Here is an 11,901-nt window from a genome sequence, read left to right as displayed (position 1 = left end):
ATGTTACTTCTACTCCTGCCAACCTTTGGGGGAGGGATGTTCTGTCTGCTTGGGGGGTGCGCATTGGGACGGATTTTTGATGGGGGCCACTGCAGTGAAGGGCGCAGAGTGTCCGACGCCTCCTATACGGTGGCTGGTTGACAAACCTGTATGGGAAAAGCAGTGGCCCCTCCCTCAAGAGAAGTTGAATGCCCTTCGGAATCTGGTGCAGGAGCAGTTGGACCAGGGTCATCTGGAGCCTTCCACCAGTCCCTGGAACACTCCTGTCTTCTGCATCAAAAAGAAATCTGGGAAATGGAGGTTGTTGCAAGACCTCCAAAAGATCAATGCCGTGCTGGAAAGCATGGGAACATTGCAGGCGGGCATGCCATCGCCTACCATGCTTCCTGCAGACTGGCCGGTCCTCATTGTGGATCTGAAGGATTGTTTCTTTACAATTCCTTTGCATCCCGATGACAGACCGAAGTTTGCCTTCTCAGTGCCAGCAATTAACGAGGCTGAGCCTGCACAGAGGTATCAATGGAGGACATTGCCTCAGGGCATGCGCAATTCTCCGGCCATATGCCAGTGGTATGTGGCCCGTGCCTTGTCTGGAGTTTGCAGGCAGTTTCCTGATGCACGTCTGTATCATTATATGGACGACATTTTGGTGGCCGCGTCCACCCAGGATGAGCTGCTGAGGATTCAGCCTCGGTTGCTTGATGCTTTGCATGCTCAGGGACTGCAGGTGGCTCCGGAGAAGGTCCAACATCAACCACCTTGGAAGTATTTGGGGGTCAAAATTCTGGAACGGACGATCCGTCACCAGGAGGTGCAATTTGTGCATCCTGTGAGGACACTGAATGATGTTCAGAAATTGGTGGGTGTCAGCACTTGGTTGCGTCCATATTTGGGAGTAACCGATGCGCAGCTGTCTCCTCTGTATGATTTGCTGAAAGGAGACGGTGATCTAAAATCACCTCACACACTGACCCCTGAGGCGCATAAAGCGTTGGAGGTGGTTCAGCGAGCTGTTTCGGCTTGCCAAGTTTATCTCATTGATCCCTCCGTTGATGTCACTGTGTTCATCACCACTCCAGATTCGTATCCCACAGGTATCATTGGCCAGTGGAGTGACAATTGGTCTGATTCCTTGCACATTTTGGAATGGGTTTTCCTGCCCCATCAGCCGCAGAAGACGGCAACTGCGTTGTTTGAATTGATCGCTCGCTTGATAATCAAATGCCGGCAACGGTGTTTGCAATTGATGGGTGCGGATCCCGCAAAGATCATACTCCCGGTGCAACGGGAGGATTTTGACTGGAGCTTTGCAAACAGTGTGTCCCTGCAGAGTGCTCTGGAAAATTTCTCCGGGCAGATCACTTATCATCTGCCCAGCCATAGGCTACTGCATATGGCAAAATCCACAAAAATCTCTTTGCGGCCCAAAAATAGCCAGGAACCCGTGCAAGGACCCACTGTCTTCACTGATGGTTCAGGGAGGACTGGGAAGGCCATTGTTACCTGGAGGGATGGATCTGAGTGGCAGGTTCTGGAAGGCCACGAGGATGGGTCAGCCCAGTTGGTTGAACTGAGGGCTGCTGTCATGGCATTTGAAAGATTCTCCCAGGAGCCTTTCAACTTGGTCACGGATTCCGCCTATGTGGCTGATATCGCACAGCGGTTGGGTCATTCGGTCTTGAAGGAGGTCAGTAATCCTGCCTTGTTTCACTTACTGAAGACCTTGTGGTGTGCCATTCAGGCCCGGGTTCATCCATTCTATATTCTGCATGTGAGGAGTCACACCACTTTGCCGGGCTTTATAGTGGAAGGTAACGCGAGGGCTGACAAGCTGGCTAACCCAGCGTGGGTAGCGCCTCAGCCTGATACACTCGCGCAGGCCAAGGCATCGCATGGGTTTTTCCACCAAAACGCACATACTCTGCAGAAGCAGTTTCAGCTGACGCCAACTGAGGCTCGTGACATTGTTGAGTCATGTGATGACTGCCATGCACTTGCCCCGCCTTTGCCGGCAGGGGTGAACCCCAGAGGCCTTAGGGCCTTGGAGCTTTGGCAGACCGATGTCACCCTGGTTGCCGAGTTTGGCCGGCTCAAGTATGTGCATGTCACGGTGGACACGTTCTCCTCTGCGATGTGGGCTTCGGCTCACACTGGGGAGAAGGCCCGCGATGTCCTTGCCCACTGGAGGCAGGCCTTTGCCGTTTTGGGCATACCTTCTGCGGTGAAAACCGACAATGGTCCTGCTTACGCATCCCAAAAGGTGCGGCAGTTCCTGCAGTTGTGGGGTGTTTCGCACAAGTTCGGGATCCCTCATTCCCCGACTGGTCAAGCTATTGTAGAACGCGCTCATGGTACTCTGAAGCGGGTTCTTCAAAAACAAAAACGGGGAATTGATGCCGAATTTTGCCCCAATAGGCGAGAATAAGCTGCCCAGAGACTGGATTTGAGGTCTATAGGCAGGAGGTATTTATTGGCAACGCGTTGGAGAAATCACTAAATGGATTTCCAAATTGTGTACAGCAAAAGCAGGTTTTTATACAATTTTGAAAAAGGATTACATCATTATTACATGCATATTCATAGGTAGGCAGGAGTACAGTCGGAGTCTTCCAGGAATTCTTGGTCTTCCTTCGTTAAATTTTAAGCTTTTCCTAATTTGGGCAGTTTCCTGTTATTCTTGGCATGTTTTTCCATGGCTTGGCAGAAGTTATTGTTGTAGTTGGCTTGATTCTATGGCTTGGCAGGTCACTTTAACTTATTGGCTTCCATTTCTGCTTTTCTCTTCAAATATTCTAATTCCAATGTTTCCTCTTCAAATATTCTAATTCCAAAGTTTCTTCTGTGTGTGTTTTTTGGTTAACTTATCTAGATATATGATCAAAGTTAGGGCTCCCTAACAGTGTATTTTAGGTTATTTATTAACTTATCCAAATATCTGATCAGAGCTCTTCCTAATAGTGTATTTTAGGCTATTTATTAACTTATCCAAATATCTGATCAAAGTTCTTCCTAATAGTGTATTTTAGGTTATTTATTAACTTCTGCGATTCCCTTGATATACTTTTAAATCTCTTTTAATTCTTTTATTTCTCAAAAACTTATTGTTCAATATAATGAATGGCTTCAGAATGCAGGGTGAAACCCCGCACAGTCGGTTGGCAAAAGCTTTGTACACAATCAATCATCTCACTGTGCCACAGAACTCAAATAACCCTGTCATTTTGAATCACCATCTCTCGTTGCAGGCTGCGGACGAGGCACATCAGCCTCGAGCGAAGGTTCGGGTGCAGAATTTAGTCACCAAACAGTGGGAAGGTCCCTACGACCTTATCGCTTCGGGGCACGGGTATGCTTGTGTATCCACAGATACTGGGGTACGCTGGGTACCTTCGAAATGTGTTCGCCCTGACCTGCGACCACAGAGGCAGAACCCAGCCGATGAGCAAGACGGAGACCGTGACCAACCTGAAAGGGATCAAGCGGGCGGATCATTGAGTGATGACTCAGATGCAGATGACGGGAGTGATCGCTCTGATGATTCATCCGCAAGTGGACACTGAGCATTGTTCATGTTTTCCTTTTTACATTGTTCATTTTCTTTTCTTTTTCCTTTTAAATGGAAAAAGGGTGAGATGTCACCCTGAGTTTTTAAGATTCTCTAAGCCTTCTGATGTTGACATTCTTGTAGTGAATTTTCTCACACACTTTCTGTAAATAACTTATTGTTTTGCATTCCTTTATGGAGGAGGAGAGAGTTGATGGACTGTTGGTTTAACCAGTGGCATTGGAGAGGTGCCACTGTCACCCTCCAATCCACTGTCACTTTTGGAAAACTATAAATGTTGGAGTCAGAAAATAAACGGCCTTTTTTCTCTCTTTCACCTTGAGAACAGTGTGAGCGTGTGTTCCTTTGTGTCCTATAGCGACACCCCGGAGATGGAAAGAATTGAGATCCCAGACCACCCTCCTCAACCCTCCCAAAAGGAGATTGAAAGCTATGAGAAAATAGGGGGAAAATTAGAGGAAGGTAAGTGGAAATTACCGGATGGGAGAGAACTAGTCTCCAAAGGCTTTACCAGGAGGATCTTGAGGAGACTGCACCAGTGAACACATTGGGGGGCTCAGACCCTAGCAGAACAATTTCTGAAATTTTTCAGGTGCAGAGGAATTTATGAATTGGCCAAATAGGAGGTAGAGGGATGCAGGGATGCCTGATCTGCCAGACAATTAACAAAACTAAAGTGAGACAGGCAATCCTGGGAAGTCGTCCCATTGCGTACTGACCTTTTGAAAGAATCCAAGTTGATTTTACTGAATTGCCCAAGGTGGGAAGGTTCAAATTTGTGCTTGTGATAGTGGATAAACTGACTCACTGGGTGGAAGCTTTTCCGAGCCCAAGAGCAACGGCTCAAATGGTGTCCAGAAAACTGTTGGAGGAGATTGTGCCCCAATATGGGGTGGTAAACTACATAGATTCGGGCCAGGGAACTCATTTTACTTCGAAGATTATTAAGCAGTTGGCAGAGGTGCTAGGCATTTTATGGGAATACCAAACCCCGTGGCATACCCAGAGCTCAGGACAAGTTGAAAGGATGAATCAGACCTTGAAAGCGCAGTTGTCTAAATTGATATTGGAAACTCGGATGTCCTGGCTGAAGTGCCTCCCTCTTGCCTTGCTTAATATCAGGACTATGCCTCACACAGAAACTGGGCTCTCACCATTCAAGATGCTGTATGGAATGCCATATCAGCATGGGATGCTGGTGGGACACCCCAGATTGGAGGATAGCCAAATTCAACTGTACTTAGTAGCGATAAATAAAAACCTACAGGAACTAAGGAAACAGGGGATAGTATCTCAGAGCACCCCTCTGGGATTCAGTATCCACAAAATTCAACCAGATGACAGGGTGCTTGTGAAAGTGTGGAAAGATGTACCCCTCTCCCCTCACTGGGAAGGCCCCCTTTCTTGTCTTTCTGACAACAGACACCGCCATTCGGACGGCGGAGAAAGGTTGGACACACGTGTCCAGAGTGAAAAAGGTCAAGCATCAGGAGGAGGCTCCCAAGTGGAGGGTCACTTCTTCTCCAGGCGACCTAAAGATCAAGCTTCATCGTCCACATAAATGACTGACGGTGATCGGATAGGTTGTATACTGTCAGACTGTGTATGCTATCCGTTTGTACACTTCAAGTGTGAATATTGTCAAAGGGTTTTTGTTGTGCATTGTAGAAGGGGACAGAGACCAAAGGGATTGTGCACTCAGTGTTTGGAGGAAGAGCTTGAGCTGACTGACCGCATTCTAACCCTAGCCACAAATTTAGGTATTATTGAATTGGACTCGCAGGAGTGGTTCCACATTTTCCAGAATGGGGTACGTGGAAAACTCAAATCAAAGGCAGAGATATTGGATGTGGAGTGCCGAAAATCAATCAAGGTACCGTGCAGCTCAGATGCTTTCAAGGTCTCACGGTGGGGTGCCTTTAAGAGGAGGTATGTGGCACAGTCTGAGAATGCATTCCCTGAAGAGTACTCCTGCTGCCATGAAGATGGTCTTCCTCGCCGCTGGTGGCACCCTAGGGGGCGGAGGCAAAGGCAGAGGAGTACGCCTGGTGGGAATCCTGATTGGCCTGAGCCTAGCCATGTGCGGGACGCAAAGTCTGCACATTGAGACCCCAATCCATGACGGGAATTGAAACCTCGTAGATGAGTGCAGTGAGTGTACGCAGATTGTCCTGATTGGACAAGGAGACAGGGGGATCTCAGCATACCAAGCCCCGGAGGAATGCATCAGGGAGCCAGGCAGGTACTGTTCGATAAACGGCACTCGGGTGAAATTGTGCTAAATGGGCAAAGAGGTGTTGTGCTTAGATCCAAAGGCTGGAATGAAGAACAGGTGGTCAGACAGGCTCAGCCACCAAATACTGAAAAGAAATGTGGAACCAATGTCAATCCCCATTTGTAGCCAATGTAATCAGACAATGTGGGTCGGGGGAAAGTTGGAATCGATTTTTGTAGTGTATCATCAAGTTAATCCATTGTGTTATGATAATTCAAAATTGGGAATGTGTGTAATGAGTGGGAAAACGTACTGGGTTGGAAGGAATTTGAAATTTGATAGCAGGCTCACCATAAATAGAGAGCCCATCATGCTGGATTTAGTACAGGCAAACGATGACAGAGTTTGTCTGAAGTATGATAGGGCTGTCTGTTTTGCAAAGAACAAAGATGGGATAGATCCTGAGGGGAAAATGAAGTAAATTACTCAGGAGCTGAAGAGAAGGGAGTCAGAGTTGAGAAAGAAAAGGGTGGAGCAAGAAAGGATGACAACGCTGAGTGAACAGTACGAGCAGCTCGATAAACAATATGCTGATGGGGGATTACCTTCCCCAGACTGAAACCTATTCATTGTCTTGGTTCAGGAGATAGCAACTGAATTGGGATTGTCAAATTGTTGGATTCGTGGGGGGCTGAAGTCTGATGAAAAATGGCCCTGGAAGGGTGAGAGTTTAGCTCCAGAACAACTTTTGAAGTGGGACAATCCACGGGTCTTAAAATTAGCACAGAGACCTGAGGGATGGGAGTTGGACCAGCAAGTGATTGGAACTATTTGCATCAGTCAACAGGGAAAGAAATATACCGAAATGGTGGGGTATACCCCGTGTATATCCACTTTGACGATAAATTAAAATAGTAGGAGCAAAATCTGGCAACCAGAACCTCCTACAGGATATTGGAGTCAGAAAAATGAGACAAATTGCGAATGGAATGGTCAGATGGGACTTTGCTGTGTCAAGAGTCCCGGAGCTAACCCTTACCAGTCATTGGGGGGACTGAAAGAATATTGGGGAGACCCAGGGAAAACTAATATCAAGTGGAAAGCCCCAGATGGAATTTATTGGATTTGTGGGAAAAAGGCGTACAGCGAATTACCTCCCAGATGGAAGGGATCATGCACTTTGGGCATGATCCGACCTGTATTCTTCACTCTTCCCTGGACGAAAAGTAACCTGCTAGGGGCCCCCTTATATGAGACCCTGAACAGGGAAAGGAGAAGCTTGAAGAAAATGATACCTGTCATAAGTGGCAGGCAAACTTGGGGAGAGGAGGAATGGCCAGCGGCAAGGATAATTGATTATTTTGGGCTGGCCGCGTGGGCTCAGGACGGAAGCTATGGATATAGGACCCCAATCTATCTGCTGAATTGATTGATCAGGCTGCAGGCAGTGGTGGAAATTGTGTCAAACCACACCTTGGAGGCCCTGGACTTATTAAGCCGGCAGCACACTCAGGTGTGGGCTTTTGTGTACCAAAATCAAATAGCTTTAGACTATTTGTTGGCTAAGGAAGGGGGAGTGTGTGGAAAATTCAACGAGTCGGAATGTTGCATTGAAATTGATGATTATGGAGAAACCATAAGGGGTTTAGCAGCCAAAATAAAGAAGGTGGCCCATGTCCCAGTTCAGAACTGGAATTCCATTTTGCAATCATCTTGGTGGGACAGATTATTCGACGGGGCCTGGTGGAACAAAAGAATGTTTTTTGCAATGTTTTCAGTAGCTGGGGTCATATTCCTCCCATGTCTAATACCTTGCTTTATTAGACTGTTACACTCTGTGGTACAAGGTATGCAGATAGCAGTAGTACCCATGGACCCGGAGCTGGCTTCTGGAAACAGCGTGTCCAAAATCATGAGCCTGGGAGAGGGAAAGTGTACAAGCAGTGCTGCCAAAGTCTTGGCAAAATTTGAGAAACAGGTCAAACGCAACGAGAACAATTATAACGGCTATCAAGGAATCCCGTAAGGAGAGCAGGGCATGATAAGAATTTAAATAAAGCCTTCTCTTTGTAGGAGATCCTTGGAGGTGGAGGGTAGATGTAGAAATTATATAGATGATAGTTATATTGTTAGCATTCAAAAACACATAATCACATAAGCGATTATATGCGGTGCTTTTTATTTAAGAGCTCTGGGAATCGGGGTAGTTTCCACCCAAATCTGATTCCGACCATACATTTGAGGTGAACGTGTGTGGGATCTCAGCACATCGTTCCCGATGTCCAGAGATGCCAGGAGAACCCTTGGGGGTCTCGGAAATCCTGGAATGTTGCCAAGAGTGTTTGGTGGCTTGATTTTGATCCATCCACAGAAGTGACAAGAATTTGAGGACATGAGAATCACTTTAGAGTGAAGGGTGTAAAAGGTACACATTTAGAGGGTGAAATATAGACTTTAAGGTTTTTGGTACAGGGGGGTTATGGAGACAAGATGGAGGGATCAGGGTGTGTCTCATCCTTCTTCTTTCTTCTTCTTGTCCTCCATCTCCTGTGGTGATGTTGGCACTTGGGGATTGGTTTATGGTGAAGGTGCACTTGCTAACATGGGTGAAAAGTATTGGAAAATAAAGGTAAATATTATGTACGTATGTTGTAGTGTGTTTTTATATTTTGTAATACTTTGAAGTAGTTTTGTTTTGTATTCCAATATTTTTCCCAAATGGTTTATCCCAGACTGTACTCCCCTCCCTTTATCTGTGTTATCCCTCTCCTGGGATGAGATCATTCCCTAAACCCCCACCCTGGCTCTCTGTCTATCACTCAGCATCCCAGCCCCCCATCCAGAAGTTTCGGTCCAAGTTGTCGAGTGATTTGCCAGAGGCCAGGGGTCAGCCCCCCAGGCCTAGTCCCATACGCTGCCCTATATGTCTATCCCCCAGTATCTATCCCCCAGAGATACCTATTGGTCAGTAAATGTTATCTGCTTTTGGTTTCCTCCCCCCTTTAAATGTGAACTCCGGACATCCCCCGGGGCTCTCGGCAGGAGGCCCCTGAGGTGCAGGAGTTCCTCCGGGACTCTTAATAAAACCTTGGACTAACCCCTGCTGAGAGTCGGCCCCTTTTTCTTCTACCGATGTCTCTGGTATCTCTTGTGCTGCACAGGCGCCCAGCCCAGGTGCCCTCAGTACCCTCGGGGCACAGAGAGTGTCTCCCTGCTGTCGGCCGTGTCGGGGCTGCCCTCCCCGGTGTCTGCCGACTCGGGACTGGCCCAGGGTTCCTGAGAGGCTCGCAGAGAGACTGAGACATACGTAGATATTAGTATAAAAGGACATGACTGCCCCGTGGGTGGTCAGAGAGTGCCTGTGACTGCTTGCAGATCAGACCTCTGTTGAGCAGACAGAAAATTTTGTAGATAAGAAATAATAAGCAATCTGAAGATCGAAAAGCTGAAGAGTCCAGACTCGTCCTTTGAAACGCGTGCCACCCAAGAACCACTCTACCCGTGTCGGGGCAGAGACAGACAGCCGAACCCGACAAACGTGTTTTATACTCTATCATTACATAACTTTCATGTTAATTATTAAACTTATATTGTTCTATTGTATAAACAGATTTCAGCTAAACATAGCCCCCTTTAAGTTTCCAACATAGTTTCTCACGATTCTTCTTATGGTTATATAATAATTATATTTAATTACTAAACAATCATCACATCTAACAATTCTATCTTTTATCATACTGCTTACGCAGGTGCAGTGATCTGAGAAAACACAAAGCCTAATATTTTCAAAGACTATTTTTAACATTTTCCAGGGCTCCACTATCAATATGAGTTGTAGTGGGAGCATGAACTAATGTGTTTATATTGAAGGGGAGGGATTGTAATACATTTTGGGAAATAATTCATGCTATAAAAGAATGTATTTTATAAAGATTGTGAAATCCAAACGAGTCTCTGACCACAAGCAGCCCAAGAGGCAGATGTCTATTCGAATTCCGAGATTCCTGGAGGCAGCAGGAGAACAATTGGCAGTTAACTTATTGTGGTGGTTTGACAGGAAATGTGTTTTTTGGGATGCTGTGTTTTTGGCCAATGGATATTCAGACTTTAATATTGGCATTTAACCTGACCATTGAGACATGGACACGCCTCTGAGAACACGGAGTTAAAAGCAGAGCTCTCCCCTGGGAGGGTCCTCTTGGGTTTCCGGTGGGAAAGAGTTCGGGTCTCTCCCCCGGCCCAGCTGCTGGCTGGGCAGGGGGAGGGGAAAGCCATGTGGCCGGGAGAGGTAGGCCTGAGCCCCGGGGTGGAAGGGTGGAAGAGAGAGAGACCGGGAGCCACCGGGCAGCCCCCCCTGAGAGACACAGAGAGAGAGAGAGAGAGAGAGAGAGACACTGGGAGCCACCGGGCAGCCCCCCCTGAGAGACACAGAGAGAGAGAGGGAGGGCCGCTGCCTGGGACTGTAACCTTGAGGCTTGATAAACATGGGCCTGTGCCGGCAGCACGGCTGGGACGGAGAAGAGGGGGGGGTTCAGCCGGCCGCTTGTAGGAGCTTTTAACCCCTTTTTGGAGAATGAGAACTTTACAGATCATTGACCTCTCCTGGAAGATAGAGTGGAAAATGAAGAAAGAAATGGGCCAGTGTGAGAGAGGTCTGGGCGAGTGAGAAGAATCCTAGTGGGAAGAGATGATGGAGTGGCTTTTGCTGGACTCTTTTTGTATAGCCATGGACAAAACCATGTTCCTTGTGATACAGAGACTGCATTCTAGGGGGAGGCAATGGCCTCAGAACCAAGAGGGTTCAGTGTTGATGCCCCTCGGCCCCAGGGGGTGAAAATATGGGGGGGACAGGTGTCCCAAAAGAGAGATTGTTTGTGATACAGAGACTGCTCAGTGTTGATGCCCCTCGGCCCCAGGGGGTGAAAAATATGGGGGGGACAGGTGTCCCAAAGGAGAGATTGTGGGGACAGGTGTCCCAAAGGAGAGACTGTGCCTTTTTTGGATCGAGACAGAGCATCCTTAAAAGACAACCCTAGAAGCAGTTCTGGTCCGTGTTCAGTGGTGAGAGCACTGGACATGAAAAGGAAGAAGTCACGATGGCAGATGTTCTCCAGGCAGTGCCACAAGTGACACAGAAACACACGAGGCTTCAGCTGTGTTTCCAGGGGAAGCCCATGGTACAAGAAGGACTCCTCTCCTCTTGATGAACTGAGGATTGATTGTCTAAAAGGTGGTGCTGGACCGAGAGTTAGTGATTTGAGGAACAAATGTATTGGGTTGGAAATTTGGTGGGGGGAGGAGGAAATGCATTTGTGAGGTTTTCATTTTCCCTGTGTGTGTGTTCCTTTTTATCTGTAGTTGTAGAGTAGTTAATAAAGTTCTGTTTTTTTTTTTTTCTTTAAGTAAGAGCCTGCTTTGCTTATTCCTGGTCACATCTCACAGCAGAAACCAGGGAGAAGGTATCTTCATGGGGGCACTGGCATTGTGCCAGTGTCAAACCTTGACACTTATGAATAGACGTACCCAGTGCGATGATCACCGATATCCCGAGTCATCGGAAGACACCTAAGAGCAATCATCGCCCTGTTGATAATATCGAACAAGATAGCTGAAGTCACCAGAAAGATACATGTGAATACACGACTTCCCCAGACTCGATCAACACCGGCTGTCAACCAGGAAACAGCAATCGTCCAGCTCTGCACAGTGAAAGAAACAGCTATGAATATGCAGAGTTACAAAAGAAACTGGGACTCCTCTTCCTCGGGCATAATAAACTGTATAAAGCAACCCCGCTAGAAGCAGCTCTCATGAACAGGGAAGGGTCCGATGCGATAGAGGTCAGATCCAGGTTCACCCAGCGCCGAACCCAGGCTCGACGTTGTCTCTTTGGCTGTGGTGGTTTTGAGGACCGTATTTTGGTCGCGGAAAAAGATAAATAAAATCTTTTCTCATTTTTGATAATTTGGCTTCTCGATTGATCATTTATAACAGTTTCTTTACATTGTCAGTGGAAAAGGTTGTGGGGTAAGGAGAAGTGTTCTGAAGGGTTTCTTTTGATTCCTACTACTTTTTTTCCTTTTAGTTACTGTTAATAAAATTTTCTTTACACCCTTTTAAA

General features: G+C 47.1%; 1 long non-coding RNA gene across 1 annotated transcript; it reads left to right on the top strand.

The window, feature by feature from the left end:
• The first annotated feature begins 9,826 nt into the window (after positions 1-9,826).
• LOC129047154 (uncharacterized) lies at positions 9,827-11,901 on the top strand. Its single transcript, XR_008509146.1, has 2 exons — positions 9,827-10,068; positions 11,184-11,901. It is a non-coding gene; the product is annotated as an uncharacterized LOC129047154 (long non-coding RNA).

This window comes from Molothrus ater (assembly GCF_012460135.2).
Source record: "Molothrus ater isolate BHLD 08-10-18 breed brown headed cowbird chromosome W unlocalized genomic scaffold, BPBGC_Mater_1.1 matW_random_MA34, whole genome shotgun sequence".
NCBI lineage: Eukaryota > Metazoa > Chordata > Aves > Passeriformes > Icteridae > Molothrus > Molothrus ater.
This window is presented reverse-complemented; position numbering and strand designations above follow the sequence as displayed.